Source organism: Fukomys damarensis, unplaced genomic scaffold, assembly GCF_012274545.1.
Source record: "Fukomys damarensis isolate Sample0158 unplaced genomic scaffold, DMR_v1.0_HiC HiC_scaffold_8, whole genome shotgun sequence".
In the NCBI taxonomy this organism is placed as follows: Eukaryota; Metazoa; Chordata; class Mammalia; order Rodentia; family Bathyergidae; genus Fukomys; species Fukomys damarensis.
The window spans coordinates 24,847,790-24,865,161 of record NW_022900920.1 but is presented as its reverse complement, the minus strand read 5'-3'; positions in this window follow the sequence as shown (position 1 = coordinate 24,865,161).

Sequence of the window (17,372 nt, the reverse complement as noted above, 5' to 3'; positions counted from 1 at the left end):
AATATTCAAGTGAAATAATTATTATATATTAAATGTCCAGCTTAATTTCGGGTACATAATTGATATTAACTAGGAGGGTAATCACGCCCTGATTTGATGTCAAAATGCAGTGGATGGCTAGGATACATGGGAAATTTCCAAACCTAAACACAATTTCAGGGGAATAGATTGGCCCAGCCAGACTTCTTTGAAGTCCTGGATATCATCTCCTGTTCCCTTGACTTTAATCTTCAAAGCAGATAAGTTCTACAGTAGTTTTGGAACACAAAGGAATGGTTGTTCACACAGAAGCAAAAGCAGCCTTGAATCCAATTCTCCTACCTTTCTGTGTTTAGTGATTGATGTCAAAGTCTAATTCCTAGCTGTTCACAGGGGTGCAGATAGAAAAAACAGCCACGACACAAGGCCTCCAGGTTTAACAGAGCCATGAGATTCATTCATTAAAGAGCATATCTACAATATGCTAATCACTCTTTTATATAGAGAGTTATATTTGTAAACAAGATAGACTAAGATCCTGACACTCAGGGAGCTTGCAATCCAGAAGATATATGAAGTCATACACACAATAAATAGTATGGATAAGTAAATTACATAGTAAGTAAGAGAATAATCAAAGTGCTATGGATAAAAGAGTATAGGAATCGGGAGCATGAGAGATGGACTGGACTGGACAGTTTGCGTCAGTTACTTATCTCTCATTGCTGAGACAAACTACCTGACATCCCAAGTTAAAGGGGAAAGCGTTTATTTAGTGTACAGTTTGCAGAAGTTTCAGTCCATATACAGCTGGCTCCAAGGCAGAGTAGCACATGGCAGAGGGACAATAGTTCATGGCTGCAGAAGACAGCCAAAGCAACAGGAAAGGGAGAGGTACCCTCGAAAGCATCTTTCAGCCCCTTTTATCTTATGCAGATCACTTGGGGTGGGCAGGACTCACAGCCTCAACCCCAGTGCCCTGAGCCCAGCATTGCACCAGGAACCAATTTCCAGCAAAAGCTCCACCTATGACTGTTGGAGGCTATGGGGGGACATCAAGACACAAGCCATAGCACAATTTTAATTTGGTTTCCAGGGAATTTTACCCTACTGGCATCATAATTAATATCACCTCAGAAGTATTGGGTCTGAGCTAAATGTGCAGATGCTTTATGCTGCTCTGTGTGAAAAGTGGATGGAAATGATATTTTAAGAATTATTATTTTAATTGATGTTTGCATATCAGAGATGCAGTGAGCTCATTGGCGGAATAAGACATACTTGGGACCAGGGATGTTCAACTTCATTTATTTCAATGCACTTGCCATTCAAGTCTCTTTTCTGACCAGAGGGAACCTTCCAGGGGATCATGAGCAATTCTCCTCACCTGGAAATACACTTTCATTTGTTCTCTTGTGATAAGCAGAAAAGATCGAAAGAATCAGTGAGAAATCTGGAAATTATCAGCTAAAGACTAGAGAGCCTGGCTAGTTGGCTAGAAACAGCACCCTTGTCCTTATGGTTCTAACCCATCTATATGCAGGAGGCAAAAGTTCATGACAAAAGGTCCACTATTCAATAGTAAATAGAGACATCTCACTTTCTAGTGAAATAAACGACACTATGTACAAGGTTTTACAATTAATCCATGTCCTAATGATATTAAAATCATTAAAATGAATGTGACAAGATCATTACCCAGAAAAATGATTAAAACATATCGTATAGTGGGAAAACTCTATTGTTGTGTGATATTATTTCTTGATACTATTGTTTATACATAAAATCATTTAAATATATTACTCTATATATAAAAAACTAAAATATGAACAGAGTTTATCTCTGGGTAGTGGATATATGGATTTCTTTCTTCTTTTTATGAAAGAAGCATGTCACTTTTCAATAAGAAAAACAATAAAAATGATCTTTCAAACACAATGGTGAACAAATTCAATCACCCAAAGATACATCATCCTGTTTCCACCGAAAGACTTGGATCCCTGTGACAACGTTAGGTGTCACCTCCATCCCAGTCTCTGTGTGTGCAGCTTTGGGAGGAGGTTGCATCAGTGATGTGCGTATGAATAATAAGCAGTAGTTCTCCTAGTTCTCCCAATACCCCCAACACACACACACACACACAAAACACACACACACACACACACACAGAAGCCTTAATTTTTAGTGTTTGCCAGTTTTTATGGTGTGAAACTTCCCTCCATGGCTAAGTTCAAGGTACTAACGTCACGTAACATAATTAGGAATTCCAGACTATTTAACTTAAAAAAGAGGCTTTATAAGAAGCTTATAAGCAAAGTTATCCATAACATAAACAGTGAATGTTCTATGTCACTGCAGGAATATTTGGGAAGATTTGCTCACTGTTGACACTGGAAAGTCTTTACACGCCACTCCAGGTCATCACCAGTCACACCTGTATTTGCCTGAACACAGTGTGAGGCATGGAGCAAAACTGGCCCTAGATCACCGTTGGCTCAGTGATGGTCCTCCTTTCTCTGAGAAAGGAAGAGGCAGATGCAACCACTGTGTGTCTTCTCCTATGGTACCATCTCCGAGCACCAAAGGCTCCTCTGCCGGCAGAAAATTTGCTGCTGTAATTCTTGACTACTTACTCTTGCAAGATTTCCTTTATACACTTAATAGTATGGCGATTCAGATTCTAATTTTTTAAAATGAGCTGTCATTTTCAACGTTTCATGGATGATCATAGGATGGAAACTCTTTCAATTGAGATTATAAAGCAGTGTCTCATTTCTCCTGGAAAAAACTGCATTTCAAGCTGAGGAAGGAGAGACCTCCACTCCTGTGAAGGGAATCCTAATAGTGGATTACAAAACAAATAAACTTTGGGGTGAGGAGACATGGTGCAAGACCCTCAACTGGTGCAAGACCCCTACATACCCACTCACTGGCCAGCCGGAAGCCATCACCATGGACCACTTCATACCCACTTCCACCTGCACTCCATTGTGCCTGTCACTGTTGGTGACAGTGCCTTTCTCTGACCATGTATATTCAAAACCTACATCTTATATATTCATAATATGGTCAAATGGTAATCTTGGAGTTACATAAAGAGCTCACTGATATTTCTCTTCTCTAATTAAACCTAGAAATCAGGAAATTGGGTCTGGTTTCTAAGGGACATTCGGAAGGTGGCCTCATATCACCTGATTATCTCAACGGGACATCGGCTCCTCAAGAAGCACAATTGTGGATTTTGCTCACACTATATACCAGCGCCTGGCCTGGGTCATAGCTATGTTGTGGGTATTGCACAGGAAGTTGCCCACACGCCTGGACCCAGACTGCAGCCTCAGCCATGAGCTCCTCTTTAGAGGAGAGAAAAATTAACACGAGCGCCGCACTGTGCTGGACACTTGAAGGTTTTCTCAGAATTAACAGCCCTCCTGTGCAGAACCTGGCGCTACTCCTCTTTACAGGTGAGGTGGTGGCTCGCTGGTCCTAATTGAGGAAGCTGGAATTTGACCATGGCCATGCCAACATTAGGACATCTATTCTTTGCATCAAACTCCTCTCCTTTCACTCCCCAGTTGTCACTTCTGGACCTTCCTTCACATTTCCAGCAGAGCAGAGGCTGGAGGTCAGTGTGCAGCCCCAGCCGAGATGCTGGACCATGAACTTTAGGGGATATGGTCGCCACTTGTGACTTCCATGACAGCTTCTGCCAGGGTGTGGGAGAGATTCGTACATTCTCACTAGCACCTTTCCAGTTCTGGTTGCTGAAAGCAGAGCGTGAGACGTGAAAAAGCAAGGTGAGAGCACAAAATTTCTTTTGAGTCTATTGAGAAATAGGATACCCTGAGACTGGTGAGAAATCAAAAACACCATAAAGCTTCTGAAGAATGAATCATGTCATTTCTATCTATCATCACCATTCCAGGAAACCTTCCCTCCAGTTCTTTCTCACTACTTATTTCCTTTATGTATTTCTGGCCTTCTGCTGGGGGAATTGGGAGACAGCCATTCTGAACACACTGAATAGAGGCCACGGAGTTGGCTCAGAAAGCCAGAGACTAATGAACCACTGTCTCTGTGGCTTTCCTGTCCCCTGTAGCTGGTCAGCACCCAGCATCTCTCTCCCTCTTCTTCTCTCCCTCTCCTTCTCCTCTCCTCTTCCTCTCCCTCTTCCTCTGTGTGTGTGTGTGTGTGTGTGTGTGTGTGTGTGTGTGTGTGTGTGAGATGTGGGATTACACTGGTCTCCTTTAGTATTTCAGTCTGGCTATCCGATTTCAGAGTGGATATTCTAAAATTCTCTGGTGTATATTCAACACCTACACCTTATATATTTATAATATAGTCAAAAGGTAATCTTGAAGTTATATAAATATAGAGCTCCTTGATATCTGCTCTCAAATTATACTGAGAAACAAGGCAATTGGATCTGGTTTCCAAGGGATATCTAGAAGGTGGCATTTTGTTTTCTGTCCTCTTGCTCTGATCTTTGTTGTTGTTGTTGCTACTGTTTTTATTTCAGTAGCACTTCAACTCTTATATGGAAGTAAAGTGTATGATTAATGATCTGCCATCAGTGAGATAGGCGGAGCCCAATTTCCTCATGGGTTATCCAGAAGAAACAAGAGAAACTCTATGAGTTGATAAAATACAAAAGCCACAGACTCACTCACATTCCCTCAGGGGAATCTGAAAAACAACCTTGGCCCTTTTCCCAGCTCATTTAAAAGTGGGAAGTCAATGGAATGATACCGTTTGTGCCAAGCCATAATACTGATAAATAATGCATGTGCACTTATTATTTCACCGTCCCTTCCCTCCCACTCAATCAAAGCCCTCAGCAAAATTTCTCCTCCTTGTGCTTACTGTCCCCAGATGATGAGTCCGGTAAGAAGTACCTGCGGGTCAGGCCCATCCTCCTGCGGAACAGAATCTGAGCGCCCCATGGGCTCCACAGGCCACATAGAAAGCTGATGCACCCTGCCAGGATGTGCCCCACATCTCCACATGACCAAGGAAGCTCTTGCTAGCAGCATCCTGTGGCAGGCCTGTGTTCCATGATTTGGCCAAATAGGAAAACGGACTGAATTTTCTGCGAATGGCTGGATGTGGCCATCCAGAAAGAGGAAGGTAGTGCTCTGTGTGCTCCCAGAGTGAGAAAGGCAGCCCGACTAAAGTGACAGCCAGTTTGCTGCCCACAGATCCACCCACAGTGGCTGTCTTTTGGATGAGCAAAGTCCAGCAAAGCTTTGCTATTGGGAAGACTGGTTGGCTTGGGCAATCTGGCTTGGGTTTTCCCAGCAATAGATCAAAGCACTCCTTCCTCCAGGTGCCAGAGGGAAAGATAAAGTGTTCCATGAGCCAAAACATTTAAGAAACAATTGTGTTTGAACAGTAAAACTTTTTTTTGCATATTGTTTTGAGACAGGGTCTCACTATGTAGTTCAGGCTGGTCTTAAACTGACCATGTAGCCCAAGCTGACTTCACATTCATGGAAAAATGCTTTTGCCTCAGCCTCCTGAGAGCTGGGATTACAGGTGTGCACCACTACTTATAAATGGTAATTCTCCAGAAACGTGGGGTAAGTGGAGAGGATCAACACTAATGGTCATTGTCAAACATAATTGACATAGAATTGCTTTTCCTGGATGATTCCTATAAATGTCTTTTAGAAGTAATTTTCCATGGAGTATACTTTAAGAACTATTAATACCAAAAAACTAAATTAATGAAAAATATTCCGATTAAGGGTTTGGATTGCCTTGTTAACTCCCTTACAAGGGTCACTTAGTAGCTGTATGATCTTAGATAAATTACTTCACCATATTCTTTATTTTCAAAATCTTCTGATAATTGCTGCAAAGTCCAGAGTTGCCATGTTTTAGTAACCCATAGAGTTCGTGAGAGTTTGCTCTCCGAGATTACGTTTTAAGTACAGTGGAAAAGACATGACCTTTTAAGTAAGAAGGCTATGATTTCAAATACTGGCTGCTGTAGTTGTATGCTGTTAGGCACATTACTCTACTCTGTGTCTTTGTTTCTCCTCTGTAAAACAGGAAGATTTTAGTACATTATTGGAGTGTTTTTAGAATTGAATGCATTCTATATGTAAGAATCTCAGCACAGGATCTGCCTGCATACTGCAAGCATTCTCAGACATTACCTGTTTCATCATCCTCATCTTCATGTCACCACCACCATTACAACCATCAACTCACTTAAAAAAACACAACAATCACACAGGCTGAAAGTTATTACAAGTGGACTGCTAAGGCTCAGAGGAGTTAACCAATTTGCTTCAAGTCATAAACTAGTAGGACATGAATATAAGTTTGACCCTAATTACATCTGGTTTGAAAACATCCATATCATGAGGATATTGGGTGCTAAAAGACATGCATGTGTTCTGTAATTTTCCAACCTCCCTTACCCCATTTTTGGAGTTGGGGATACATTGTTTACTATTCAAGAACAGCAGATGACTGGCACGGGTCCAGATGGGTACCAACCTATGTCAAAGCAAAGTGATGGAAACAAGTCACTTGTCTGTTTATCAGGTGATGACACTAAACAACACACAGCTGTGAAAACGAGCGCACACGAGCCCACTTATCAACGGAGCTAATTAAAAACAACGATGAAAAGTGGAAAAGAAGGCACCAAGTATTGACTAAACTTTGTGCAAATTTTTTAAACGTCCTGTATATATTTTTATGGATCCATACACAGAGTGCAACTGCAAAACTACTCATAGGAGGAATACTCATGAAGAAGAGGACATGAAGAATGTGAGGAGAGCTGAGAATGGTGCTTTAACTGTATCGGTAACATTTCATTTCTGGGGGAAAACAAAAAAGACATCTGAAGAGAAGTGATAGTGACAGCCATGGCAAACCCACGTGGGAGAGATGCTTGCATTACTTTCTGAGCAAGCGTGTTTTCATGCTATAAAATATTAAAATTATAAGTTCCAAAGATAAAGAAATTAAAGGGGACATAGCAATATTCAGCTCTGAATTATGCAAGGTTTAGATGAAATACTATAGTTAAATTCTCTTGCACGGTGTTTGGCATCAGAGTCTAGAGGCTCAGAGTAAAGGGGCTCCCTTCCTCTCAAATTCCCGACCCCATCTCTGTATCTATGTAGTGATTTATGGCTTGCAAAGTGCTTTTCCATCCACTATTTCATTTTATCTTCTCAGCCAGTCTCTGAATGAGAAAAAATTATTTTTCCCATTTTAAGACATCCAAATCCCGGCAGCGCGAAGGAGGGATCTGATTGCCTGATATCCTGCCCTTGGCTCCCCTGCCCCCATCTCTCCAGGATGACTTGCCAGGGGCCAAAGGAAATGCATCTTTCTGCAGCATTGCTCTGATATGCCTCACTTGTAGGCTGAATCAGAAAGAACAGGGTTCTCCCCAAAATTCCTTCATGGCAGATACCCTAAGTTATCCCCCTGAATGTTCATATTCATAAAATATTTCCAGATTCTACCTATCCAGCAGCATTTTCCACTGTTACTGCTTTTGAAATCTGTGCAAATCAAATGAAATCACACGTGTATGTGCTTTGGTAATAACAATGCGGTTATACAATGAAATGCTATAATATGAACTCACATTTCTATCATGTAAATGGGCTGGTGGACTGAATGCTCAGCATCTCCCCAAACCTCAGATCCTTCCTAAAGTTCAAAGAAACATAGGAGGAAGGGACAAACTCCAGTTCTTTCAGAGACAGATCTGAGTAAAGGCCCAAGGGGAAATTTCTAACCTCAAAGCACCAGTTCAGCTGGGCCTAGAGAACACGAAGCTGTGTTCAAGCGTGTATGACGCGGGAGTGCCTCAGTAAGTGGCTCCAATTTATTCACATTGTTTCCCATGCTGTAGAACTAATTTCTAATTTACAATATCCGATATGATTCATTAATCTAGAAAATTAGTTTCTGGGGGAACATGCTTTATATTTCCAAAAAAAATCAATATCCAACTCTCTATGTTCTTTTGTTTGCCTTCCAAGAAACTTGTAGGTTTGTAAATGCAGAACAAATTAATTTGGGGAAATAGTTGCTTCCACATTTATAAAATTACACGTATGACTTAGCTATCAAGGGATCCTTTAGGAAGTACAGCACCAGAGAGCAAGAGCAGAAGAGCTCATGAAAATGGAAAAGCACATTCATTCACAGTGTGAGCAGGCAGGGCACCCCGCTGTGGAGAAGGCACTGGGCACAGGGAAACCTCTCTCCTCAGGGACTTGAGAGCTGCTGTCTGGAATGAGGGACTTCAGCCGGCACTACAAGGATGTCACTGTGCTTTTCAAAACAATGCTTTAGTGGAGAATCAAAGTGAACAAGGAGATTTCCAGTCATGACATTAGCTGAAGCACTTGGCTAGATCTGGATTCACTAACATCCACGGGACAAGAGCTTGGGTACTGTCCAAGCTTTCTGATCTAAACTTTCTCATTATTAAAGGACAGTCATGAAGTTTCAGTAGATGACTTATTGTGTCATGAAATGCCTCATATTTAAAAATGTACGTTGATATTTCCTCCAAAAAATAGTTTGGGGACAAAAATATACTGATATCTACATCTCCAGCATCATTTCAACTAAAATTCGTTCGCTGAATCTACTCAAAGCCTTTGCAGTGATCATTATTTGGCAGCAAGACAAGGGGTTGGGCAGAGAAGTAAATGATTATGCACTCATGACACTAATGAAAAATAAACCTTGGGAGGAATGCGTCATGCTGTAGTAATTTCTGCTTTACAGGACACTGCATTTTATTTGAACTGACCCACACTAACCGTAATAATACTTCCTCTCCTCGCTATATGCCTCGGATCTAAAACAGCCCTTACTGAGAAGTATGTCATAAGTACAAGCTCAAACGAATTGGGTATGACTTGGAAATTTCATACAAATGATTCATTTTTATGACTCTCCTGTTTTCATTTCTGGAAATAACTACTTTAATTTAATATTAGAGAAAATAGACTTGCTTATAATTAAACTTCATTATTCATGCCATCTAAATATTCATAATTTTTAATGCTTTTATTTTATAGTGATTTGTTTTCTTTTAAGGGTTGAATCAACTTCATCAGTTATCCCTATTGTTCAGTATAAGTCTTTCTCTTTCTTTTTCATTTCTTTCCTGGTAAACCATACCTCCATTCACAATCATTTTTATAAATTTCTGTTTGACTATATTTATATAAGTTCCCTACTTAAAGTATGTCTGCTCAAAAGACTCTAAAGTTTTATGATATTTTCCCCCCTGATCTTTTAACAGTGTTATCTCTGTAACAAAACATACCTTTAAATAAACAGCCATTTATTAGCTCAAGATTTTGGAGCGGACAGCTTGGGCTGGGGCAGACTGGGAAGTTCTTACGATCTTAGCGAAGCTTACTCACTAGGACATCTTCCCTCAGCTAGTGGTCAACTGATGCTTCAATGAGTTTGATAATTAACCAGCTTGCTATGAGGATAACTGAGACAGATGTCCTTATCATTCTGTAGGCTAAACCACGCTGTCTCACATTGTAATGGTCTCAGGGTCTCTAGGGCAGCAAGCAAATGTCAGCCCAAATACATGCGCACTTTCTCAGCTCTCTCTGCTTGACTACAGGAAGCCACATGACCAAGCCCAGAACCAGTGTGAGAGAAGGCGAAAGGGAGGTGTGATCAAACGGAAAGGGGCATCACTGCAACACCCTACCGCAGGCAGCAAGCACTACGCTTCTTACATCCTTACATTGTTCTGTCCTTCTGAACAGGTCCCTTTCCTGCACATTCCTTTCCTAGAGAGCTTTCAGAAGTCCTTACATATATACTGCTACATTCTGGTCAAAATCTTCATTTCTTATCATCTCAGCCCGATCCCACGGATCTAGGCACCTTGAAATTGGATCGAACGTGAGAGATCTTCCTAAATTATCCTTAACTGATCACTAATCACAGGAACACAGAGATCTTACATGAGTTTTGATATTTCAGACCTGAACCAGGGGTGTCTCAAATCATCTGCCCTGAGGAAAGAAGATACGTCACACAAATAAACAGGTCATTCGTACTCTTCAAAAGTATCATAGACAGTAAGCCCTCTTTGATTTTCTGATGGATTGAACCACTTATATCCCAAGACATGGTTTGCAAGTCAGGGATGTATTGTTAAATAGACATTGCCAGATTCCTTTCCCCAAAAGGTGCAGAAATTCACATTTCTACTGGCAATCTAGGATTGTTTGCTTAAATTTTCCATCAGGAAGGGGTAATACAGGCTTTCACAGTTTCTGTCAGTTTGATAAGTATGTGACATTTCATTGTTATTTTAATGTGTTTCTTTGACCACTAGTGAGATTGAAAAGTTTTAAATACATACACCAGCCATTTGAAATTCTTTGTCTCTGAATTATTTATTTATAATTTTGGTCCATTTTTCTGGCCAGTGGCTTCTTCCCTTTTCCTTTCTTTTTTCTTTTTGGTACCAGGGATGGAACTCGGGACTTTGCACTTGCAAGGCAGGCAGCGGAACCACTGAACTAAATCCCTGGCCTTTTTTTTTTTTTTTGTCCATTGCAAAAACTTTTTATATATAATTAAAGCTAATAATTTTTCATTGACTGAGCTGCAATTTCCTCCCAACTTAGTTTATTGATTTTTGTGCTACGCAGAAGGCATTTTTAAAAATTATATCTACATAAGCAAGTATGTTTGTTTTCATTAACCCTTATATGGGTTAAAAGTTTCTCCTGGCTTTACATTATAGATATGTATATAATATCCTTGTTTCTTAAGTAAGAATTTTATTTTTTTATTTCCATTTCAGTCTTTCATCTGAGATTCAGTTGTACAGAGGATTTATAAGGAAGGACCTAATGTTATTTGCTGCATCATGAATAACCAGTCACCACTTGTTTAATGATTCATCATCTTCCCACTGAATCAAAATGGCATCTTTAACATCTCTTACATTTTAATCTATTCTGGGATTTCTTCCTGGGTTTCTTATTCTATCTGTTTCTTTGACATTTTCATTTTGATCTGATTCTGGTATGCTGTAATATCTGCTAGGCCATTCCTCTCACTGTTATGTTTTTAAGGAGTAATACTGAGCACTTTTTATTTCATACAAACTTCCATCTAACTAAAAATACTTTTATATTACTAATTCTTGAAAAAAATGACATTTTATGCAGTTGTCTTATCTGAGAATAGGCAGTGTTTTTCACTTGTTCATATTTTTATATCCCTTAATAACTGTTTATAGTTTTCCTCACATAGGTTCTGTATCTTGTTCAATCTATGCCTGCTAACATGATTTCCTTTAATAGTGCAAACAATTTTAAATCTTCATTTTTTGGTGCTTATTTCAGAATAAACAAAAGTTATATAGCTGAGTTTAGCAGTGAAATAGCATAATGGTTGAGTCCATGGATTTTGGTTAAGATTCCTTGGGTTCAAATCTATCATTACCATTTAGTTGGTGGTTCAAATCCTATCATTACCATCTAGTTGGTCTTGGACATGTTATTAACTTTTCTATGCCTTGGTTTTCTTATGTGTAAAATGCGTCATAATGATGTGCCTTTATGAATTGATGACTAGCATCCACCCAAAAGTCCTCTACCTCTCCACAGTGGAGAGTAATTTCTGAGAACTGGCTGTCCAATAACCCAGAGAACTATGTTCCTCAGATTCCCTTCCATCTCCATGGCCCCAAGCAACTGAGTTTAGGACAGCAGAATGTGACAGTACTGCTCACTAGGTTTAGGCTGACTCGAACATATGCCAAGTTCTCTTTTCTTATCTATTCACCCATTCCATATTAATCTCTTGGGAGTCTTGAAGTAAGGAGGGCAAAACCTCTGTCAGCTTGAGTTTCTTTGAATGACTTCATGAAGTAATCTTCGTTTCATGCCACCTACCTATGGAACTTTTCGTGAGGGAAACAATGAGTGCAACTCTGTGGGTCACTGAGTTTCCAAGGTTTGTCATTAGCATTGTTCTGTACAATACATATGGACATTAAGATGATGACAGTGATTGTGGAGGAAGATAAGTTATTACGTTATTATTATTAATTATACCCAAGTATCTACAAAATGTACTTCTTAATTTTACTTATTTTTATCTTTCATAGTCCCTGCAGTATTTTGGATCCCCAAACATATTATCAGCAAGAAAAGAGATCGCTCCATCTCTCTCAGTGTTTATACCAATTACATTATTTTCTTCTCTTATTGCATTTGCTTAAATTTCCAATACAATGTTAAAGTCTTCATAGCAGGTATTCTATTTATTTCCTATTACTAGTATAGATGGACTTACTCATTTACTCTTAAGGCTACTATATACTATTAGGCTTTCATAAAAAGTATATTTAATTTGCTTCACTAAGTAGTTTCCACTTTACTTGCTAATTTCTAGAAATGATGCATATTTTATCAAATGCCTTATCTGTATCTGATGTTTATTCATATAAATTCCTCTTTATTAAGTGAAGTAATGAATTCAGAAATTTTTCTGAGTTGAACTACCTACTTGTTCCTTAACTAAATCTTTTTAGTCATCTTGCAATATTCTGAATTGCATTTGCTAATAGCCTATTTAGAATTGTAATATTGAAATTCATGATTAAGATTAGCCAGAGTGGGCTAGGGGTGCAGTGCCTGCCTGGCAAGCATGAGGCCCTGAGTTCGATTCCCAATACCAAAAAGTATAAATAAAATAAAACAAGATTAGCCATAGATTGCTCCTTTGTTGGATATGAATATCATGCTGATTTCATAAAATGAAGTAGACACGGTCTAAGTTTTTCTAAAAGGTAATATTACCTTAAGTATCTTTAGAATTATCTCATTTAATTTAAAAAACATTTTTGAATCCATCTGGTCTTGGTGTTTTCCAGTGGTAGACTTTTGCATGCCTATTGATCTCTGTAGCAATTGATCCATATAATTTTTCTACCTCTTCATTTATTTTTGGCACATCAGTTCATCCTTTGAAATCCTTATCTTAAAATAATGAATTCGTGATGTCTTTCTGTGCTGTACCTGAAGCTCCTTAAATACGCTTATCTTTTAGGTTGTCGCTGTCATCCACTGGCTCTGAAGGGCGGGATACCGTCCCTGCTTCATCTTCTCTCTGGTGCCCAAATCCCCATAGTTGAGTTATTATTTTTATTGCTGGTTTCCATATCTCAAGCTGAAGTAACAGTTCTGCCAGAGATGGAAAGTGAAACATTTTGTGCCCGCTGACTCTCGCGTCCTATCTCTCCTTAATCCTTCCTGGCCTCAGGGGCAGAGATGCCTCACCCAGTTGCTTACTTTTGCTTTAGCTTACGAGGAATAAAGATACCACAAATAGTCTTGTGTTACCTGCAGGCTTACAGTTCTGGGGCTCAGGCTTCCCTAGACTCTACAATGTTTCAATCCTGAGGATCTCTAAGAATTTATGCAGGCTCTGAATAGAGCTCACCCTGCCGAGATTTTTCCAGTGCTCAGAATTTTACAGCAGCTTGAATCAACCGAAATATATACCATAATAATAAACTAAGTTTATGACGTGCAATGGAGGGAATGTTTTATATCCTTTAATCAACATCTATAGACACAATAAATTCTCATATTGCTTTTGATTTAGCAGCTCCTTTTGTTTGATATTCCCTATCAAAAATATGGAGAGAGGTGGGGGAGACATTCACTGAATGACAACCTCTTCACACGCTCCACATGCAATCTGTACATTTTATCCTAAAACACTCTTTAAAGATAGGCAACAGCATGGCTGTTTATTGGAACTCTGGCTCAGTGAAGCTGAATTGCCTAAGCTCACATATCTCAAGAGGTAAATCTGGAGGCAATCCACAGATCTGTAGAATTCTGAAGTCTGTGCTTTCTTTACTTTATTACTTCCTGCTTAACTTGAATACTATATTGTTTCTATTTATTTCTAAGTGGAGCAAGGCAACCATCCATGTACAGTCAAGACTCTTGGACATCTTGTTTTTAAGATGCAATCCACAAGAACACAAGATATCTTTGCCATACCCAAGCGAAATGAAATTTGTCGGGGAAACTGAGTGTTTATCTTAAGCAACAGTAGGCTGTAAAAAGTCTGGTGCCAGTGTTATGTTGCTCACATTTACAAAGGCTTATTTTTCTTTTGACGTTGAACAATTTCTCATGCCTGAGTTGATTTCCTTGTTCTATCAATTTTTAAAAAAGAATATAATTGGCACATAAAAATGGTGCTTACCGTTGAGTACAGTGCGATACTTTGATACATATATATATATATATATATATATATACATATATATATACATATATATATGTATATATGTTGTTTAACAATCAAATGAAGGAAATTGGCTTATCACTTTAAACATTTATCATTTATTTTGGGTGAGATATTTAACATCTTCTAGCCAGGAGTGTGATTTTGGAGATGTATGATAGTTGTATTTTTAATGTTTTTGAGGAACTGCCTTACTGCTTTCTATAATTGGTATACTAACTTGCAACCCTTCAACAGTCAGTCCCTGAGTTCCCTATTCTCCATACCCTCATAATCTGATTTTTTATCTTTTTTGAGAACAGTATTCTGAAATGAGATGCCAGCTCAATGTGATTTTGATTCGTATTTCTCTGATGAGTAAGTGATGCTGAGCATTATGCGATGTACATATTTCCTGCTTTTATGTCTTCTTAACAAATATCTATTCAGATCTTTGGCCTGTTTTTAAATCTGCTTTTTTTAAAATTTTGTTTTGTTGTTGGATTTTTAGTTCCATGTATATTTTATATAGTAACACCTTCCTAGATATACTGTTTGTGAGTATATTCTCTCATCTTGTGGGTGTCTCCCATCACCTTAATATCTCAAGTTTCATCACAAGCAACTTCAGTTCATTAATAATAGATACTTGAGTTTTATCACTATCCCACAGAAGAATACTTAGCAAATCTTGTATCATGGCCCCATCTTTGCCTGTTCCATATACTGAAGTTTCATATATTTTAATAAGGTGTTCCATAAATTTTAAAGAGAGGTTTGTAGACCATCATTTGAGTGAAGAGGCAGAATTCATATATTGTTTATCAGAATTCTTAACACTGGATATGGGAGAGGTCCTGATAATACATTGATGACAAAAGAGATGTAATACCAGGAACAATCTCTTTGGGCATAGAAACTAGAACCACAAGAGAAATGTGAAGGTAAAAGGATTGAATCTATTTAGTATATAAGAAAATCCAGAACAGAGTGCATAGAAGGGGAAAAGTTATCATTCCAAACCCATTTGGTCCATAAATCAAGGTGCTCTATGGAGTTGGCCTAGTTCTGACTGAACTCTCCTCTTTGCTTGAGTGTTTATTATGTTTAAAAATACAATGCCTGGCTTTGTAGAGCGCATAAAATCAGTCTCATCTTTGGCTTCACAGAGCTGGACGTAGAATGCAGAGAAGAAAGATGAATCCCTGGAGTGCTTGATGGGAATAAAGGATCTTCCCAAAGAGGAAGCATAAACAAAAATATGGATAAGCAAATACAAGGCAGTATGGCCTTATGGTGAACAGATGGTAACATGGAGAAGTCAGAGAGAAGAAAGGTATTAGATCATAAAGGGCCTTGAATGTCATGCAAAATGTGATCCATTAGGAAAAGAAGGGAAAAGTCAAGAAATCCTCTAAAAATTGGCCAAGTCCTTATACATCTCTTGATATGAAAGTGTCCTGGTGATGCCCTGGTCCCTGGGAAATTCCTCATTGATTTCTAATGTACGCTGGCATCATGATCCCATCTTCCATTAAAGATGATTCTAATGGAGGAGGCTAAAACATTTGGGGGTATAATCATTAGATCCTCCTTGCTTTTATGAAAGCTATGGCCACTCAAAGGTAGAGCTCAGTTCTTAGTCCTATGTTTCATTACTGTGTCCCTTCCATCCGGGCAGGGGACACACATCTCATCTGTCCCTTTCTATACTTCAAACTACTTCTGACTTGCACAAGGACATTTACAGTAATGCCTCAGGCTCCTACCTTATATGGATCTCAAAGTTCGACCACAGAAGTCAAACCTAACAGATTTCCCTGCTCTGGGAGGCCTTAAAATTTTTTTCACAGAAGATACCCTGAACTTTATTTATTTATTTATTTTTTTTGTACCGGTGATCGAACTCGGGTCCTTGCGCTTGCGAGGCAGGCCACCGAACCGCTGAGCTAAATCCCCGGCCCCTACCCTGAACTTTTAATCCCAGTCTGTTTCTAGCTATGGTATATTACACAGAAGTAAAATGTTTGCATTTTTTAAAGGAAACAAAGTATGCCTTTTCTGTGTCACAAAGAAGTGAAGGACAAAAGGTACGAAGTGGGATTTCTTTACTATGCTTGCCTTTTTTTTTTGTTTTGGTGACACATTTCTTAGGGCTGAACTATTCAAAGTTTTTGTCAGTTCTACACATCCCTGTAGGCATCAAGTCTACAGAAATAACCACAATAGCTCCCTGTAGGCCGCTGCAGTTGGCAAAGTTTCCTTTTACACAGTAACATTCGCACATACTGAAGGCACATTTTCATTTCCTACCAAGATGACTTATTTTGAAGGATTGGGAACCTGTGTTCTGAAAACAGATTTTTTTCTCAACAGAAGGGATAAGGTGAGTAATAACCCCACAAAACTGGATAGGTTTGAGCTATAAAGTTTGAATTCCACAGAGAGCGATTTAGAGAATAAGAGTTTTCAAAGATAAAAAGTCTATATTTTCAGACTATTTTTACCATTCTGCAGCTAAATAGAATTATTATTATCTCAATCATATTTTTTGCAACTTGCTCTTCTCTGTGGGAGACTTGACAGTTTATTTTGGGTTGAGAAATTTTAAATCAACTAAAATTATGACTACAATTTAAAATAACAATTAGTCACTATACTTTCATTAATCAACTAATGAAATTTAATAAATCAATGCATTTAAAATATTTATTCATGGGAAATACTAAATAATAATGAGATGCAATTTCTATTTCTAGAAACTTACAGTCTAATTATATAGACAAGATATGTAGATCAATAACTATGACAGAAAAGAATATACAGGGATACTTGAGTGGTTTAATTTATTAAACAGGATGCTGCAGATAAAGAGTTAAAACACAAGTAGCAAGGAAAATGAAGAAATTGTAAAGCTGGCTGCAAAAGGGCAGTGTAGATCGGTGAAAGCTGTACCAAAATATGTAGTACTGAAAGAGGCAGCCTCTCCTTTTGTTAATCTCATTTTTTAGAGGAATCCAATCATCTGAAATTTTGTACATTATATATCTAAATTAATAATAACCCTATGTGAGTGTGCAATGTATAAGCCAGTTAAACATATT